At 32.4% G+C, this 18,926-nt stretch overlaps 1 protein-coding gene across 6 annotated transcripts in view; it reads left to right on the top strand.

Moving 5' to 3' along the window:
* The window catches only part of Egfr (epidermal growth factor receptor), a 143,454-nt gene that overhangs the window by 73,185 nt on the left and 51,343 nt on the right, over positions 1 to 18,926 (top strand). The window contains exon 1 of one of the 6 annotated variants that reach the window (XM_011638596.3): positions 11,994 to 13,234. The exons of the other annotated variants lie outside the window; for them this stretch is intronic. The gene's annotated coding sequence lies outside the window, so the exon portion shown is untranslated. Of the gene's footprint in view, positions 1 to 11,993; positions 13,235 to 18,926 lie in introns of those variants that run through there. 6 annotated transcript variants of the gene reach the window in all.

Genomic DNA, 18,926 nt, shown 5'->3' on the forward strand with positions numbered 1-18,926 from the left:
CAAAGAAAAACAGAGAAAAACATATTTTTTGAGAAAAGTTTCTGTACTAAGAATTTTATGGAAAGATTTCCTAATATATTAATAGCTACTTTCTGTAAATGTTATTAAATACGTTCATAAATGACATGCTTAATAAATACTACTTTAAGATATTTTATTATTTAAAAACAAAAATTATTAAAAAATGTATATCAAGGATGATTCTGTTCAAGAAATCATGTCGTTATTTCTTTATAATCATTATCCATCGAAAAATAATATTCTTTTCTGGCGATTAACTAAACTGCTGTTTGATTGCTTCTTTTTTTGAAAAATATACGTAATACTGACTTTTATTTTCTAAGGTATAAGACATAAAGAGAATAATTAGAAAAAAGTCTTTCCGTCGTGCGTATAGGGTCCTCTGTATCTTACGTAAGTATTTTACATAATAGGTGACAGATAAAAAATTAATGTACATATGTGTATAAAAAAATTAATGTACATATGTGTATTATTTAGGACGTACTATCGCCTTGATCACCCTATACATACGACGTGCTTTATCCAGTGGATATACGGCGAGCAACCGGCGATAAGGCGCGGCTAAACCCGCCCAATCAGCTATGTTTCACGGTACTCGCGACATTACCACTTTATATCGCCTATCGTTCTCCATATATATTTGCCTGTTCCACGTGCGTGCATGCCGTAGCCGCTTATACATTCATATATACAACATATTCTCGCGATCGTGTGGGTGCGCACACTTTCGCCTGGGATACGTGCACGGGTGTGTAAAACGTAAACACACAGGGGGACCGATATCGACAGGGCACGGTATGCTTTTGCTTTATGGTATCGCTGATTCCGTTTCGAGAGGTCGATCTTTACGAGTCGCCCCGTGAAGAGAATTTTATTCTCGCTATGCGGTGCCTCGCATGGATTATCGTCGGCGATCACATTGTTACATGACAAATCTTATGTGAAGTGGTTGGTTCTGGTATTGCAGGCATGCACCATACCGAACTTACTACAATGGATACAAATTTCCACTGCTAGTAGATAATAAACATTGATCATATCATTCTTTTAAAATTTGATAAAATCTTCATATCACTCATATTAGTGCTTATAAAGTGTATCACAGCGAAAAGAAAACGGTGTTAATAATGATACGTTTACGTTTCATAATCATGTCTTATTCAATTGTAACAAGTTTATAAAAACAGAATTGATCATATGGGTGTGGTTCACATGCCACAGTTCAAATTATCAAATTAATAACCAGTGTGGCAATAAATAATCACGCAGCTATATAAAGCACATAACGTAGTATCTCTTAGACGTTTCTACTTCCACTAAATTTTCCTCGCAATTGCGAGCGACAAATCTTATTTAGCGCTTATTTGACACATTTGACTGATATATCGCAAATATTTTGTCAATCTCATTAAAGTAACCCCCCCCCCCCTCAATCGTTCTCTTTCCTCTTACTATCTGCACCACCTTATTAGCAGTTAATCGTGCAAAACGTTGGTGGTAATGGCGGTATGTCGAAATCACGCGCACAGTGAGAATGGGTGCCTGCCACATGTGGCAGGGACAATTGTAAAATGGCAAGTATTGCCTAATCCGACGCGTTCCTGATTGTACACCTATGCAACAGCAACAGAACTGAGTCCCGTGTAGGCGATCTTGGCTAGACATCGCTCGGCTAGGCACCTCTCGCGTTGAGTCAGCGATTCCTGATATAATAGCGATCGTCGCGGCGAGTGTCTCCTACCGTGTCCCTCAACTCGAGTAGCACCGTTAGTCCGCCTGCAACGCGGTAGCAACGACAGGATTCACCGTAGCCGTGTGACACAAGGTAGGAGACACTTCAACACCGTGGTCGAAGTCGTATTTCAACGGCGCGTATCAAACTGGCACACAGCCAGGTCACACAGCCGAGTGTCTGAATTCTGAAGTTCAGAACCGAGGTTGTGGTAATCTTTGTGGTAATCTTTTATGCTAAAACCTAGTTTCGACTTCGGAATCAGATAAAACTGGTTACGACATGGCAAGTTGTTAAAACAGATTTTTATATTTATATTTTATTAAGAATTTTATTTTATATTTTATTAAAGAATTTGTTAAATAGTCACTGAGAAGATAATACATAATAAACTTATTTTTTTATATCTGTACTCTTTAGAAAAAAATTTGAATTTGCTAGATTTCGAATATTCGATTGTACTAAGTAAAAGTGTAGAAAAAAATTTAGTTCTACATTTAGATCCGCGTTCACAAATACCATATATTCAACAAATGACTTGTAATGACCGACAAGGCACTAATAGTCACTGTTATTTGACGTGCCGTGCACGAAGGGATCACTACGGGAACTTTATGGGTATGATCAGTGTTCGCCCTGTAGTTACTCATACATACACATAGGTACAGGCTGATTCTAAACTTATATGATACTGTTAATAGCATTGATACATTAAGCATATGGTATTTAAATTTATTGCCGTAATTTTATAATTCATATAATATTATAATTCTCTTTCCGTTTATTATGTTATTGTTATATTTGATTACATGAACAAAATCGTCGTTATACGGTTGCGTCGACGTTATTCAATAGCAGCTTTAACATAAATAAAAATGAATATATATATTTTGTAATTAAAATTATACATTCTTACAATTAAGCGTTTGCAGGAATACTCGTAATACCTCGCTAAATCGTAAAGCTCATTCGCGCTATAAAATTTTAATGAGCGTCTTGCATCTTCCGCCGGAACATTTTAACTGTATTTTCAGTCGGACATGGAATTCTTCGATCTCGTAGAATGGCAAAGACCGCCTTCGTGTTTTGCTTAATGCACGATGCAGTTAGCTGCACGAGCACGCGAGTTACTGCTGATTAGAAATTCATTCGCCCGACTGGTTCCTCGGTAGTTTGTCGGCATGTATGTACAATAGTGAGTGCAACAACGATCGCGAATGCCGTAGTCAAGTTGGCGGACCATCCGCGGCATTCGTGCAATTCGCGGCGTGGGAATGCAATCGAGAGTTAGAAATGCTGATGTACCGCGACGATATCGATGCTCGTTGCAACCCGATAATCTACGCTAGTGGTTCTTCCAGGTGTAAAGGTCAGCCAAACGAATACATGGCATTTAGTCAATTGGTCCAACGAATTTTTTTCAAATGGCACTGTGAGAACAATGTGTAATTCGCAATAAAATTACTTATTATGTATTTGAAAACAATTTTGTTTTAAAATTATTTATTTAAGAATGAATATGAACGAAAATGAATAGATAAAACCAGCTCTTTTATCTTTGGAGGACGTATAATTTTTTTCGAGCAAAAAACACAAATAATTTTTAGTTTACATTAATTTTTGTAAAAATAAATTGTAAGAAAATAAGTCAATTGCGAGTCTCTCGTGAAAACGAAGATTTGAGAAAAGCGCCTTTAGGTTTCTGCGCAAATTTTAAACATGCTACATGCTCCTGAAATCAATGTACAAAGATAATTTATGATGTTCAACTTCTCGGTATCCTCACACCTTCGATGTCCGAAAAAAGCCCTGTAGTGCCTTGGAGGCAGAGAAAGAGGCAGAGAAGAAGAATCTTGTGCGAAGTTCCCGCGCGATTTATCCGCGCTCCCTTTACGAAATTCTCAGAGATAAGAGCTATGAGGTACCAAGACACATACCGCACATGCAGACGGAAGAAATGTAATGATGCAGGCAATCTGCGAATGCATATGTGCATGCCGTACGAACGTGCATGCGTGCGAGCATGCGTGCGTACGTGCGTGCGTGCGTGCGTGCGTGCGTGCGTGCGTGCGTGCGTGCGTGCGTGCGTGCATGCACGGCGGAGAACCATATGCACCGCGAGCGCAGATAAGGACAGAAATGGCGGCAATTACCGTAGCGGACCGATGGCACGAGAGAGACGGCCATATTCATCATCCGAGGTCATTTGAATACCGCGGAGCCGAGAGGAGAATGAGACGAGACGATAAGAAAGGACGGACGGGAGAAAGGAAAGAGGAAGGAGGGAGAATGGATCGTAGGCTTCGGCGAGTAGAAAGACACAAGAAAGAGGGATAATATGGAGGGAGAAGAGAGATTCCTTCCATACGGATCGTCCAGCGTGAAGCTAACACCGAAGGAAAAAGAGAGAGGCATGCATTAGTCCGGCGGGGGCGAAGGAGGGAGGGAGGAGGAGAGAAACCGGTTACAGAAGAAGTAAACACGCGAAGGTGATGTTACTCTCCGTTCCTCTCTTCGTTACTACAAAGTGCCGAGAGTCTTCGAGGATCTGGAGTGTGACGTTTCTGAAAAGTCAGCTGCTACAGTAAGGAAGAACATGGCGGATGCAGAACGGCACGCGCGATCTAAGCTTCTTTCTCATAAATACACGTCGCAGGGCCGTTCACCTGTCCAATATATCGATATAAGATCCCGTATCTTCAAGAAACAAAATAATAATAGAAATCATAATAGAAATAATAATAATAGAAATCAATTAACGGTGGAAATTTTATTAATTTTTATTATTCCATAAATTTTTCTTTTTTATAAAACAGTTTGAAAAATCAGTTACGGTTTTTCGTAAGCGTAATTTTAGTTATTCAATTGTAATAATGTAATATGTAAGAGAATAAATATCTATCAAATCGCTTTTTTTTATCTTTAAGAAATAAGAAAAATAACCATAGATGCTATATAAACAAAATTTATTTCGAAGATTGAAAATTTTGAATGTTTATGAATAAGGAATGCCTTAATTCAGCACAAACTTTTTTTGAATTTAGCACGTTTCGCTTTTGAGAATAAATAGTTTATAAAACAGAAACCACTATACAATTTTGTTGGTAGTTAATTGCCAACTTTAATAGCAATGAATAAAAAATTAACATTTCTTGATTAATCAACATAAATTTGGTATACTAGTAATGATATTATGGACTATATAATATCCAAAAAATTTTAAAATTTATTTCGTTCTTTTAATGTAATCATCGATTGAAAATAGTTTCCATAATTTTAAAATCGTGCGAACAAAAGGCTGTTCCTTATAAGAACGTATGTTTGAGTATGTGTTAAGAAATTGGCTTGATGTTACAAAAAAGATTGATAGTGAAGAAGCGGTTTCGCGAACCATTTTCGGAGAAGAATGTTAAAACTGGTTCCTTAAACTTTTTTATCTCATTAAGATTGGCATTGAATCTTTAATCTATTTGTACGTTTAACATTACAAATTTATATTTTTTTAAATACTTTTTTTTTAATATTGATTAATATAATTTTAAGAAAGAGATACTGCAATTTTGAAGAAATATTTTCGGCTATATTTTTTTCATAATATTTATTTTAAAAAAAATCATTGTTAAATAGATAAAGTAAAAAAAACATTAATAAATTTTATTACGAAAATTTTATAAATGTTCCTAAACATTAATGTCATCGAGTTTTCGTATTTTAATGTCAAGAAGTTACATCAGCACATATGTGTCTTAAAAAAGTTACTATTGATTTTTCAATTTATACAATCTGTAATGTAGAATTGAAACAACTCAAATGATTTCAAGAGGAACGCAAGATACTATCGAATAGTTTATTCGAGTTCCATTAACACTTTAATTTTACACAATAATATTGCCAAAGTTTTTCGCACGGAATATCAACATTTTTTTGGATGAAAAATCCGACAATCCGGCGTAAAAAGCAGGCATATTCTTAAATATGCTATTGATATTTATATATATAATGAGAATATTTAATATTAATTAAATCATCAATCCTAGTTCATCAATCCTAGTTTGCCAATTTATTAAATACGATATCGCAATCTTGATACGAAAATACCACTCGATCTTTTCTATAAACAGAATTCTTAATAAATATTAATTCTGAAGAAATAGCAGTAATACTTATTAGGGATTCAGCTCTATCCAGTTAATGATCGTCAGGACGTCCTACTCAATGTTTTGATAAGGATGCTTCCAGATGTCTCCATTCTCAGTTCCGTTTCGTATCAACATACTTTGTAGAAAGGCGCCGGCATATTTACTATTTCGTTTCCTTTTCGTAAATATTGATCATTCGTAAAATATATTGTAGGAGATGGTTATGTTAGCATAGAAAACGATAAAAAATCTCTAGATTTCATATATTGTTTTATCGATTATATCGATTATATTAAAGAACACCATTTGGATCACTATTGGACCATATTTTTTATCTTCTTATTTTCTCATTTTTCATGTTCGTAAATAATAAAAATTTTTTTGTAGATATAAAATATATTCGAAAGTTAGAAAAACTAACTAATAACAATTTATATTAAAATTATTTTAATTTATGATAATTATCTCAAAATAATTTTACAATTTTAAAAGATTCTTAAATTTCAAAACTCTTAATATAGCAAGTTGATGCAAAAATTAATTAATGACAATTTTTATACGATACATCATTAAGAAAGAGAATCTTTTTCTTCTGCAAGACAGAAATTCGATAATGCGGTGTCTTGTTAATTATCGTTGAATCTTTTATTTATATTTACAATCTTTTACATAACAATGATATCTGTTACCGGTGAAAGTATAACGAACAATAGATATTTGTAATCGCCAAAACAGAATAGAAAAGTTAGAGATAATGAAAAGATAATGAAAAGCTAGGAATGATAAAAAAGATAAAGTTAAATTTGAAAAGAATGAAAAAAAGGAGAATTTTTACATTTTTATATATATAAATATTATAGTCTTGAATCAAAAGTTTCTAGAATCTAAATTTTATATATATATAAAATTTAGATTCTAGAAGCTTTTGATTCAAGACTCTTTGTAATATTTTAATTTCATTGAACAGAAAAATACATTTAAAATATTGAAGTAGAATGAGAACAGCATTTTATACCATTGCAATAACCGCACTCGTTCGTTATCGTAATAGTGTTTAATCTTAATGCAACAAGACGTTGCTCCATAAATTCCTTACTTTCTTTCTAACCTAAAAGCGATATGATACGAGTTCAGGTTCTAAACCAATGTGGGGAAATTTTTTTAAGCCCTCGGATAGCGGCGCCATTGCTCTCTGAACCGGTATTCTCTTCTGGGCAGTATTTTAGTCGCGCTCTATGCCCATGGTGTACCCAACGCCTAAGTCCCATGGGGGGAGTTACCTGCATCAACGACGAGAGCCGCGGTGCAAGATGCCTCGAGGGCACTTTTGCCACTCTTCGTGTTCTCGTGCCACGCTCTCGTGATTCAACAATGGATCAGTTTGAGAGATACCGCAGACCGGGTCCATAAGGACGCAGATATAAGCTTTATCTCTTGAAACAAAGCGTCCAATCGATGCACCCTTCAATCCATTTTTTACATCTCATTGCACTTAAAAAAATGTCACGCTCGCGGCAGGTACTCAAATTCGCTCGCGCACCCCGCGTATTTTCTCACTGGCGAAATAACGAGATCATTTTATAAAAAAGAAGGGAGCTTTATTAATTCAGAGCGTAAGCAGCTATTTCGCAGCTCATCCGCGATCGAAGTTTGGCAAACAACAATCACATCAGCAGGAAGTGATCTTCTTCTCGTAAATCAATACTACTCGGGAGCGCAACAACGAGCGATTACCACTCGATTGTAACAATATGAACAATTTTGCAAGCTACACACTTATTAATGTTATAAAATAAAAAAAAATTATATTATTAAATAGATATCTATGATCAGATTTTTTTACGCAAATATTTATAAAAAAATTTTTAATTGCTACATATTTTTATACAGTTACATATACAGTTATATTTTACTGAAGAGATATAACATTAAATTTTTAAAATTCTACATTAATTTAATTAAAAATTATAGTTTTTTTATCTTTATTTATTTATTCGATTTAATTTATTAAAAATAACTTTTAACTTCTATTATTAAATTATATTTCCTTAAATAAATTTTTTATATAAACTTTAATCTAATGAAAGAGGAATAAACCGTCAAATCTTAAAAAACTTTTGACTTGATTATTTATTTTAATATAAAAAATATTTGTACTTTTATATATTCAAAATTTAGATATTTTAATTTTATTGAGCATCTTTTCTATTATACAATTAAATAATTTTTATAGGATATATTAATGTACATTTATATGTAAAATAAAAAAAGATTAGAAAATGTGCAATATATTTATAAATATCTATTGTAGTGATTACAATTTCGATTTTTGAATTTTGATTCATCATTCAGAAACAATATCAACGAATTTGATAAATTCGGTCTTTTTCAGTTAACTATTCTCTTCAAGTTCTAGAGAACAGCAATCACTCCGTTTTTATTTATTTGATTCGTACGACGCGAAATTCCTCGCAGTTGTAATACGAATGCGGAGAGTCCAATGTTCCTTTACGAAGTTTCACAAGAACAGGAATAAGATCGTTTGTAAATCGCGCGCCGAAATGCAAGATACGAGTGTGGTTCTACTTTACCTGATGTTGAACTAATAATCTTTTAGTAGTTTATTTTACGATATACTATATTCTTCTTTTTTGCGGTGATTGCTATAAATAGACTCAATATATAATCTTTACAGTATAAAGAGCGTCAAATTATATTTTAATGGTTTATGTATTTAAAAAAATATTTTTTTTATATCGACATTTTAAACTGTTGTTACAGGCATAATCATAAATTATTTGGTGTGAATATGTGGACAATCGATGTCAAACAATATCCCAATAGTGCCATTTGAGGAAAACAATAGCCATCACTCCCATCAAGTTAGCGTCATCGCCATTCCTTGGAATTAGTATTTCTGATTCTTACGTCTATTTCTACCAATGCAGATTAATTAATTTTAATCGATTTTATTTACTCTTTATCTCTTTCGAATTCTTCGAATTAAAAAGAGACAAAAAATAGGTTATATTGAGATTAAAATTAATCTAAACTGATAAAAATCAAGTCATTGTCCGTTTCTATCAGTATACAGAACTGCAAGCGTCTCTTTACATTTAAAATTTTATATTTATTGTTTATTATTATTTTTTAAAAATATTACAAAAAATTACAAAAAAATATTATAATAAGACTATTGCAAATAAAATTTGTATAATTTGTATTAAAAAAAATAAATTTGTATTATTTTTATAATATTCTCTTTTTCTTTCTTTTACAAATTTATAATTTTATAATTTATATAACAATATTTTATTTCTTGTGATAGCTTCACATTACATCATGCACGATCTTTGCGGCGCACAGAGAAACAACTCCGTATGTTTAAGCAGACAAGTAAAGCTTTAACAGAAATCCCGCAATGTCGTTAAACAGCGGGCAAAGAAATTCTTTGAAAGAATTCCACAAGAAAAGTATGTACAGAAACGAGAAATCTTTGAAGTATAAACGAAAGAATGCATGATGACTAAAAGGGATAGAAAGCAAGACAAAATGGATAATAAAAATATGTAAAAGAGAAAAATGAGAGACTAAATTTAGGTTTATGCGTATACATAACTGTTTATTATTTTTTTGCAAACATATTTAAAAAAGTTATTCTTGTTCCATTTTATTATAGATTATAATGAATCTTTATAAAAATTTTAGATATTAACCACCAAGACTTAAAAATATTTCCACAGAAAAAGAGAAATTATACAATAAATATTTGATTTTCATTTTTCTATTGTTTTACGCGAATAGTATAGAATAATATTATAAATTATATTTTATATTTAATTCATATTAATGTATTTTACGATGCAAATATAAACAGAGTAACAAGAAAAAAATATAGTTTTTACTCCCTGCAGATATTCGATATTAAATAATATAAATGAAGTAACGCAATAAATCTTAATACGGGATTCCATCTTCATAGTAGAAAATAACTATGATATGAACGACCTTAACTTTTGGTGAAAAGGAAAAATTCGATTTTTCTTTTTCGAGGACTTTTCAGGTATTCGACTTTTCGAAATTTTGAACCCCTGTTCCTACGTTGTTATACACATTAACATAAAGTTGAGACCGCAAAAATAGTTTTTCTAATGTGACTTTTATGTGATTTTTTTTATCTGACTGTCGGTGCTAAACAATGTTATACGAATAGTCAAGCCTCTTGAGGGAACAATAGACGGGAGTGGTATCCCGCAGACATACGGCGCCGAGGGTGACTCGAAGACTGCCCTATGTTACAGAGCTATCGAAAGAGCATGGTCAGACACCTGCTGAATACCATCCCTTGTGAAGTAGATCTATAAGGATATACATCCTTCTCGGGGCTAGATTGTGCAGGTCAGGTTTCTCAAAATCAAAATTGATGATTGTGAATCAAGAGTGCATCATTATTTATTTAGTTTACAATAAATATAAAACATAATATTAAAAGATATAGTAAAGATATAGATATAGTATTTTATAGTATTTGATTAGTTGAAATTATTAATTAAAACTATTTCATTGCATTTGAAAAATCTATATTTTATAACAACGTGATATGTATGACTTGTATGATATTATTTTAATAAGATATGTTAAATAGATTAATAAAATGTTGAAAATATGAGAATTATTAATTTTGTTTTAAATTATATTGCAATATAAAGGATACTTAAAATTATTTATTAAATGTACAATTTTTTAAATATAATTGTTAGCATTTCTTAAGTTAATTTATAATGAATAAAAAAATCGATAAATGCATTGCATGTTTGATCTTTCGTGGAATATTTCTTGACGAAAATATATTTACGATAAAACAAGTGTGCACATCATGAAAAGGGCAAACGATCGTTGTACTGGTGCCTTTGTGCTGCTGTAATTTTTGAAATACAACGACAAGAGTTCCTTCCTCGAAGCAACTCCGCGGGAATAGATTCTTCTTGGAAACCGAACACGATGTATTTTCACGCCTGTCTAACATGGCTTTTACGTAACTCGATTACAGATTCTCACTAGTCCTCCTCTCAGTATATCTGGCTACAAACATATTGCAGTTATGATTACAATTATGCGATTTATAAATCAATATTTTAATCCTAATTATTATCTTAAACATTTTAATGTTATATATGAGCAATAGAAATTAATTCTTATATTTATTTTTTAAAATTGATCTTTATTCTTAATTCTATATATATGAGAAATAAATATTAATAGTAATCACACATTAAATAGATCACGCATAAGGTAATAAAATAATGGTATTCTACGTGCTATTGTTTCTTATAAATATATGTAAGAAATAATTAATAAGAAATATATGAATCGCATTTATCGTATGCCTTTGAATTATATAATGTTAGCATTATTTTAAAAATAAATATTGCAATAATTATATGTAAATAATTAGAGATATATTTATATATAAATAAATGTTTTCATCTGTTTGAAAAATATTTTGTAAATATTTGCAGTTTTTATCGAGACAATTTTGCTGAATAATTATTAAAAATGATTTGATATTATAGATATATATTATATTTTTAAATAATGTAAAGTAATTAAGATGTGAAAACATCGTGTCGTCTTTTATCCTCAACTTTTACAAAAGGTTCGACTCGATTAATTTAATATTACTCGGACCACATTTGGAACCGCTCATCATTATCTTCATCAAATTAAACACTTCCTTCGCCGGAACAACATCTGCACCCGCGACCTTTCCATTCCCGCGGCATCTTCAGAGTTGTATTCTCTTCGCGAACAGAATATATGCTTTTTTTTCTGGTCCAGATGCATCACACACGCAAGGTGTGTGGAGCTCTGTGGGATCTTATGCGTGACATCGCACGAATGTATCCTACACCTACTATTACGAGTCAGAAATTCAGAAGTTTAACTAGTATGCGTGTATATATACGTAGCTTATACCTACCGTGTCATACCTGGCTAGAAGAGAGAAGGAGGGGAACTGAGAACGTTCTATGAGGTAAGACGAAGAGACGAAAGGAGGTGCGAGAAGGAGGATGGTGGGAAGCTGGATAGCGGTGAAGGTGGGGAAGTTAAGAGCTGTCTTCTGCTTTGCGGCGTTTTAGAGGGGCGACGCGGTGGGGCGAGAGGGCCAAAGAAGTGCGCGCCCCACGGCGGCGAAGGAGAAGGTGCTTCGGCCCTGCCGTGCCGTTGCGCCGATGATGATGATGACGACGAGTGGTGGTAACGATGGTAGTGGTAGTCGAAGATGGAAAGAAGGAGAGAGGGAGAGAGAGAAAGAGAGAGGAGATCAAGTGTAGGAGAGACAAAGAGAGAGTCCTGCTCAGCGTGGACCTGTGCGTTGTTGCATGGCCGACTCGACCTGGAGACTCGCTCTCCACAAGGTGCGACGCGCGGACCAAAGCAGAGGCCTCGAAGGATCGGTAGGAATTCTCGTGAAAGCTGACTCTTCCTCTTTCGCATGTTCACGATCGCGCGCGCCCGTGTTCTCGTTCGGCTACCTCTTCGTCAATCTTTTCTATCTCGTCTTGACTCCAGCTTCTCTTTTCGTTTATCAAGGAATGAGTGATCTATATTCAGAAGAGTAAGGAATCTCTTGACTTTCTACAAAGTGCTTTCGATATAAATCTAGGAGCAAGATATTATCATCTATTAGTGAAAACACATCGCTCTTGCATATTGGACAGAACTAAATACGTGTATTTCAAATTCGAGTGAGGTAACATAGATAAGAGTGAATCAAACATTCTCAAACAACATTCTCGACATTGGACATCTTCGTGGAAGCGACGTTAAGACGCAAAGTGCGAAGTCGACACATTCGACAGTGATAACGCGTATTCATGTAGCGTGCAGCTTCTCTTATCAAATGTGTGAAACCAATCTCTCGTACAGTCACGACTTCATCTTCGTATGTCAAGAGAAATCTGCTCGCATCGTATCGAGGTGCCTACGACGTCTACGATCGGTGAACGATGTCAATTGTCACGCGTTACGAAACAAACCGGAATCGATATCAGTAGGATTTGTAAATTGGTGCGTTTCTTGGAACGATTTCACGAAGTCAAACCGTTTTTTCGTTAACAGTGTGTGTTTCCTTGGTGGCATTAAATCAGCGATAAATTCGTATGCCTGGTGCGCCTGAGTGTGAATATATCGCTAACTTAAAAGACTCGTCACAAAAGTCAGCGTGTCACAAAGTCAACGCAGAATTTCTTTTCGAAGTCTCTGCCAAGACGGTGCAATCACATCGCTCATTTCATCTTGGATTTATCCCACAGGATCACATGAATGTTGAACTGAGGTGAGTGTGAAACACGTTGTTGCGCATTCAATTTGCGGAATCGCGCTGTCGACATCATCTGCCATTTTTACGCGCCAAATTACGACGAGCGTGGAGTATTTGCCTCGAGTAATATAATTTTGCTGCGACAGTGACTGTAACATCGATGTACGTGACATTATCTTTCGCACAGGTCTGACATGCTTCGACTGCGAATGATAAGATATTTAAACATGAAAATTTGTATTCTTGTTGTATACAACACTAAACGTAGTCGTGTTATTTTCGTAACACGTTTTTTTTCATCAAACGCGATTGTTAAATAAGTAGAATGATAGATACTTATATTTTTATATTTACAATAGATAGGATTTATAGAGTACATAGGATTCATTATCCCTCTTTAAATTTGATAATATGCAGAGAATATATTAATGAAATATCATGAAATTACACTAATATAATGGCTTTGCTCTTAAAATATATCCGACAAAATATTTTTCCTTGTGATATCCTACTTCAATTTTTCTTGAGGAATTTGTTTATTCGCTTGGTGAAAGTTTTCCTCATGCAACTCTGAATAGATAAGTTGTAATCGTATCTGTTTTTTTCCAATACACATTTGAACCTTTCCTTTATATTCTTTTCTTTTAAAACGTATCAGTTACCGTTGCATTTCCATTTCGCATTCCATTTCTTCTCAGAATCTTTAAACTTCTTAGAATGGAAAAAATTGAAATATACCCATTTTTACGAAAATTTTCAAATGTCATTTTCTTCTAATAATTATGAGATGTATCACACAGTGCTGCTTGGATTATATAAAGTGACAAATAAATTATAAAATAATACTAATTAATATATTATTAAAAATGTATATCAATCATTTTATTAACATTTTATTAACATAAATTGAAATATTTTGTTATATTTATTACAAAATATTTTTCGAGTTATATATATCTTATTTGTTTATTTAATATTGAATAAAATATTATTATTATTTTATGCTAGTTTATACATATAGGCATAATAGATATGAAATACAAAATAGATAAAAGAATAAAGTTTATATATTCTGCATATGTTTTTCACTCCAATGATTAGATAATATAGTGAATTCAATTTTTTCATATACCTATTGAGTTACAAGAACTATTTTCAACCAATCTAAATTTTTATTATATATTACAACTTTAAAAATAAATAATTCAATAAAATTAAATTATCATTAGATTATTTTGTATTTATTAAATTTTTCTATATTACAGTTAAATAAATCTATATGCGTTATTAAATAATTAAAAATTTATTAGTATTTCACGCGTTAGTGACATTTCACGAAATATGTAATTTCGTTGTCAAAATGTACTAAATTTTAAATTATTAGCATATTTAAAATTATATATAATATTATTATATATAATTATATATAATTAGCACATTTATTAGCATATTTAAAATTATTATAAAAACGAAAGATTTTAAATTATAACTTAAATTTTTCATGTAATGTTTTTTTATAAATTTTCAATAAATATTTAATTAAAACAATACATAAAAATATTTACAAAACTACGAATAATAAACATCTCTTTCTCTCTCCCTCTCTTTTTATCTATCTATCTATCTATCTATCTATCTATTTATTTATCTATTTCTCTCTCTTCTTTTTTTCCTCTTCCTTGTTCTCAAAATATTAATATTAAAAAAATTATAATTTATGTCTGATTCTTTATAAAAATTAAATTATTATTTATCTTAGAAAATTTATTACATAAACTATTGACATATTACTTGTTTGAAAAACTTTTTATATATGACAATTTAAAGATTAAATTATTATTAAATTATTATTTTTATTAGAATAATCACTTTATATTGTATCTTACATTAAATAAGACTATTGAATTCTATAAAGAAAACTTACCGTTTCTTACTTATTTTCCGATGATCTCTTTACTCGAGTTTAATTCTCACAATAAATGATTATTGAAAAATTTCTTCCGAATCTAGTCTCTCGAACGTATACATGATGTTTGTAGATACGTAACTGAGCTCTCTCTCTCTCTCTCTCCGTCACTTTTGAAAATGAAAGTTCACGCGGAGCCTGCGAGCACGAGGAGCATACGAGTCTGGAATTTCTTCCTCAGGGCCCCTGCGGGACCTCCATAGCCTAACGTTCGCAGGATCGTTAGTATCGGCTGGAGAGTTGAACGCTGGAGTAAGAAGCTGCGTTGGCGGTGGACGCCTGTTTGGAAAACATCGACTGGCGAGCATGTGACATCTGCTAGCGCGAACCATTAGATGTCTTTCAAATCTCTTCACTGGCCTGCTTCTTTCTCGCGACTTTTCTTTTCTTTCCCTCAACACGCTTTCCAGCTGATTGACATCAAAAGCCATCTCGTCGCATTGATTTGAACGACACGTTTTTCAGAATCATTTCAACCAATTTTTGGAGAATTGTATCTGAATTAAATATGTGAGAATAAAATGAAAGAAATATCGCATAGGCGATAAGAGAATACGCAAGATAACAATTGAAAATATTTTAATCGAAAGTATATTAATATATATTATTAACATTTAATAACATTTAATATATATAAAACGATAACAAACTATAATTTTTTTCTTATTTTATATCTGCATGTCCTTAAAATTTCTTTATATTATTTCATATATATATATATATATATATATATATATATATATATAAAATTTATTTTTAATTATCCTAAAGTTAAATTCAACTAGCTGTATAATTATAGATTAATAATAACAATTAAATTTAATTATATCATTACAAATATTTCTTTTAGTAGAAACATATTCATCAATAATAATTTACCGATTAATGACATTCGATTACTGATGTAAAAAATATTCTCATAATTAGACTTTCTTGTTTTGGTCGAGCAAAACAAGAAACTGCGATAGCAAAAGTGCGATAATTGCAACGTTTATTATAACAATGACGTCTTCTAGTTTGTCGTATCATGTCACTTTTGGGATGTTGTTGGGTCTTTATACGTACGTATGTATGTTCTTCAATCTCGCGACTCAGCGTTCCTGCGCGAAAAATATATTCTTGTTCGAAAAAATATATTCTAGTTCTTTTAGAGAACCGCCTACTTTAAAACAGGGAAAGACATTAATTCCTATGAAAGCCGTCTGCCTGTTTTGGAAGTATGAAAAGAGTGAATGTCATTGGAATACCATTAATCTCATTAAAATATATCCGAAAACTACTACATTCGAGATCATTGCGATACGATTTCCCTTCTTGGAAAAGTTAGTCGAGATTAACGATAACTTTGGCGCCACCAAAATTAATGCTGACGACCCGCTCACATCATTGATTATGCGCTGAACACAATTCTGGATTCAATATGGTCACTATTTGAATTTCAGTATCGCTTAGGTCATTGACTACTTTGTGTTGTCAATTCTCAAGTGAAGAAAAATGATTCTAATTTCTAAAGTTAATTATATCTTTCTCGTATTTTTCCATCTTCTGTCTATATATTTTTTTATTATAGAGTATTTTAGATCTATTATCTTATTGTAAGATTATGAAAAATAATTAGTTAAATATGATCTGATTAATTGTTTTTATTCTAAATAAAGGTAAATGGATAATTATGGATGTTATTATTTACGTTTTGCATATAGCATGACATAATTTGGCATGTAAAATTATTAATTTAATTAAATATTTATATGGAAGGAATATTTATAAGGAAGTGAGATAATATAAGATTTGTGTAGTTACTATGATTATTTTAAGAGAAAATGGAATTTGATATTTCATAATTTTAATTAAAGTAATATAATATTATAGTTAACGCGTTATTTGCAGTGTTCTAACAACACAAGTTCATCAAAACGCAGGTGCATAAATAAGTTATATAAGATCTTCATACGCTCTTCCACAAGAGAGAGAGAGAGAGAGAGAGAGAGAGAGAGAGAGAGAGAGAGAGAGAAAGAGAGAGAGAGAGAGAGAGAGAGAGAAATCCTTCTATCATTTCTATTCATTGTCACAATTGCAAGATGATGATTATCGGTAGCAATGAGCGCTATTCGCAAACTTCTCAAATGAAAACAATTCGCGCCAACGATAAATAACTTGCGCAATGTATGAACCGACTTCCATCTACCGACCTCGTGCAATTTGTCACTCCGACCGGTTCGAACAAATGTCAACCGTAAGTATAAAATACTATCGTGCACGCGAACGCCAACCAATCCAGTTTAAATACCGCGACTTATCTCGTAATGACACGTGACATACTCTGTAATGAGTGTCGAAGTGCCTCCGGGCGATATATGATAAATCTCATTTTATGTTCCGAGCAATTTGAAAATCTACACAACGGATATAAGTATAGTATTATGCTCTCAATATGAAATAATGTAATTTTGTTAAAAAGAATATGTATTACAACAAGAGTAAATAGCAATTTTTGAGATTTTCTGAATATAGAAAATATCAAATGGATCTCTGAAGTTCTTATAGATACATATTGTAAAGTCAAAAGCTTTATAATACATGACTTTTAAAATATCTTTGAATATCCTTGCAAATGGTCGCTCATGAATTCTTTCTCAAGAGAAGTATAAAAGTTCTATAAAAGTTCATTTAAACCTTTATAATCCGTTTTAGTTAACTATATAGTAATTGTACGGTATTGATCCGAGTTTTTCTATATATACCAACCTGCTCAATATTACTTGAAAAAAAGAATACAGAGCAAGAATACAGAATGAAAAGTGTGTGTGTGTGTGTGTGTGTGTGTGTGTGTGTGTGTTTTTAATTATGAAATAAAATTTTTTAAAATACATTTTTAATACCGCATGCTTTATACATATAGCTGTTAGAAATCGATTAAATTTTACTTCTTTAAAAACATATACTTTTATAACTTATATAATAAATATTTTTCTTAGACATTGTACTATGAAATTATATAGAAAGCGCAAATTACATAGTTCATGTTACATAAGTGAATTAATAATATGCAATCTCAAAATTTTTTATTTCAACAATAAAACGAGATTTCCTTAATTTGAATTAATGATTTTACATAGAGTTTGCAACATACCGTAATAATGAATACGCAACCTTTAACTAAAAATGCCAATGTAATTTCTTAGCTATTCGAAAATCACAGATTTGCGTTCGCAGGTGTTGCTAATAACACAATTAGCCGCGGTCTTTTCTTGTATAAATTATTTACAAATGTCGCACACACATATATATATATATATCCTGTTGGACAAAACGTTCGCTTCGCGCTCATTTTGCGGAAGGCAACGGAAAGAGCGCGATCACCGTGCAAAGAACGCCCGCTTGTGAAAGGCGGCGTTAGCCAATATCGATAATCATCTGCCTATAATAGATGGCTCGTCCCGGCTTGCAGCATAGAAAATCGTGTAAGACGTTGAACTATTCAGATGCGCGCTATACCATAGCCTCTAACCAAGAGAGGAGAGAACACAAGAGCGTCATGATTCATAAGTACTTCGCTTGTACCGAGATAAAAGTTCCGAGATGTGATGGCGTTTGATGGTAATTACAATCTTGATGCGCTGCTCCATTATGCGCTGCTGTACGGAACGATACCTCATTTCTCTTCGCACCAAGAACACCAAATGGCAACGCCATTTCGAACCGCAGATTTAGTCAATATCCACGAAGAACGATTGTGGG

Source organism: Pogonomyrmex barbatus, unplaced genomic scaffold (assembly GCF_055798465.1).
Source record: "Pogonomyrmex barbatus isolate J1 unplaced genomic scaffold, ASM5579846v1 scaffold20, whole genome shotgun sequence".
Classification (NCBI taxonomy): Eukaryota; Metazoa; Arthropoda; class Insecta; order Hymenoptera; family Formicidae; genus Pogonomyrmex; species Pogonomyrmex barbatus.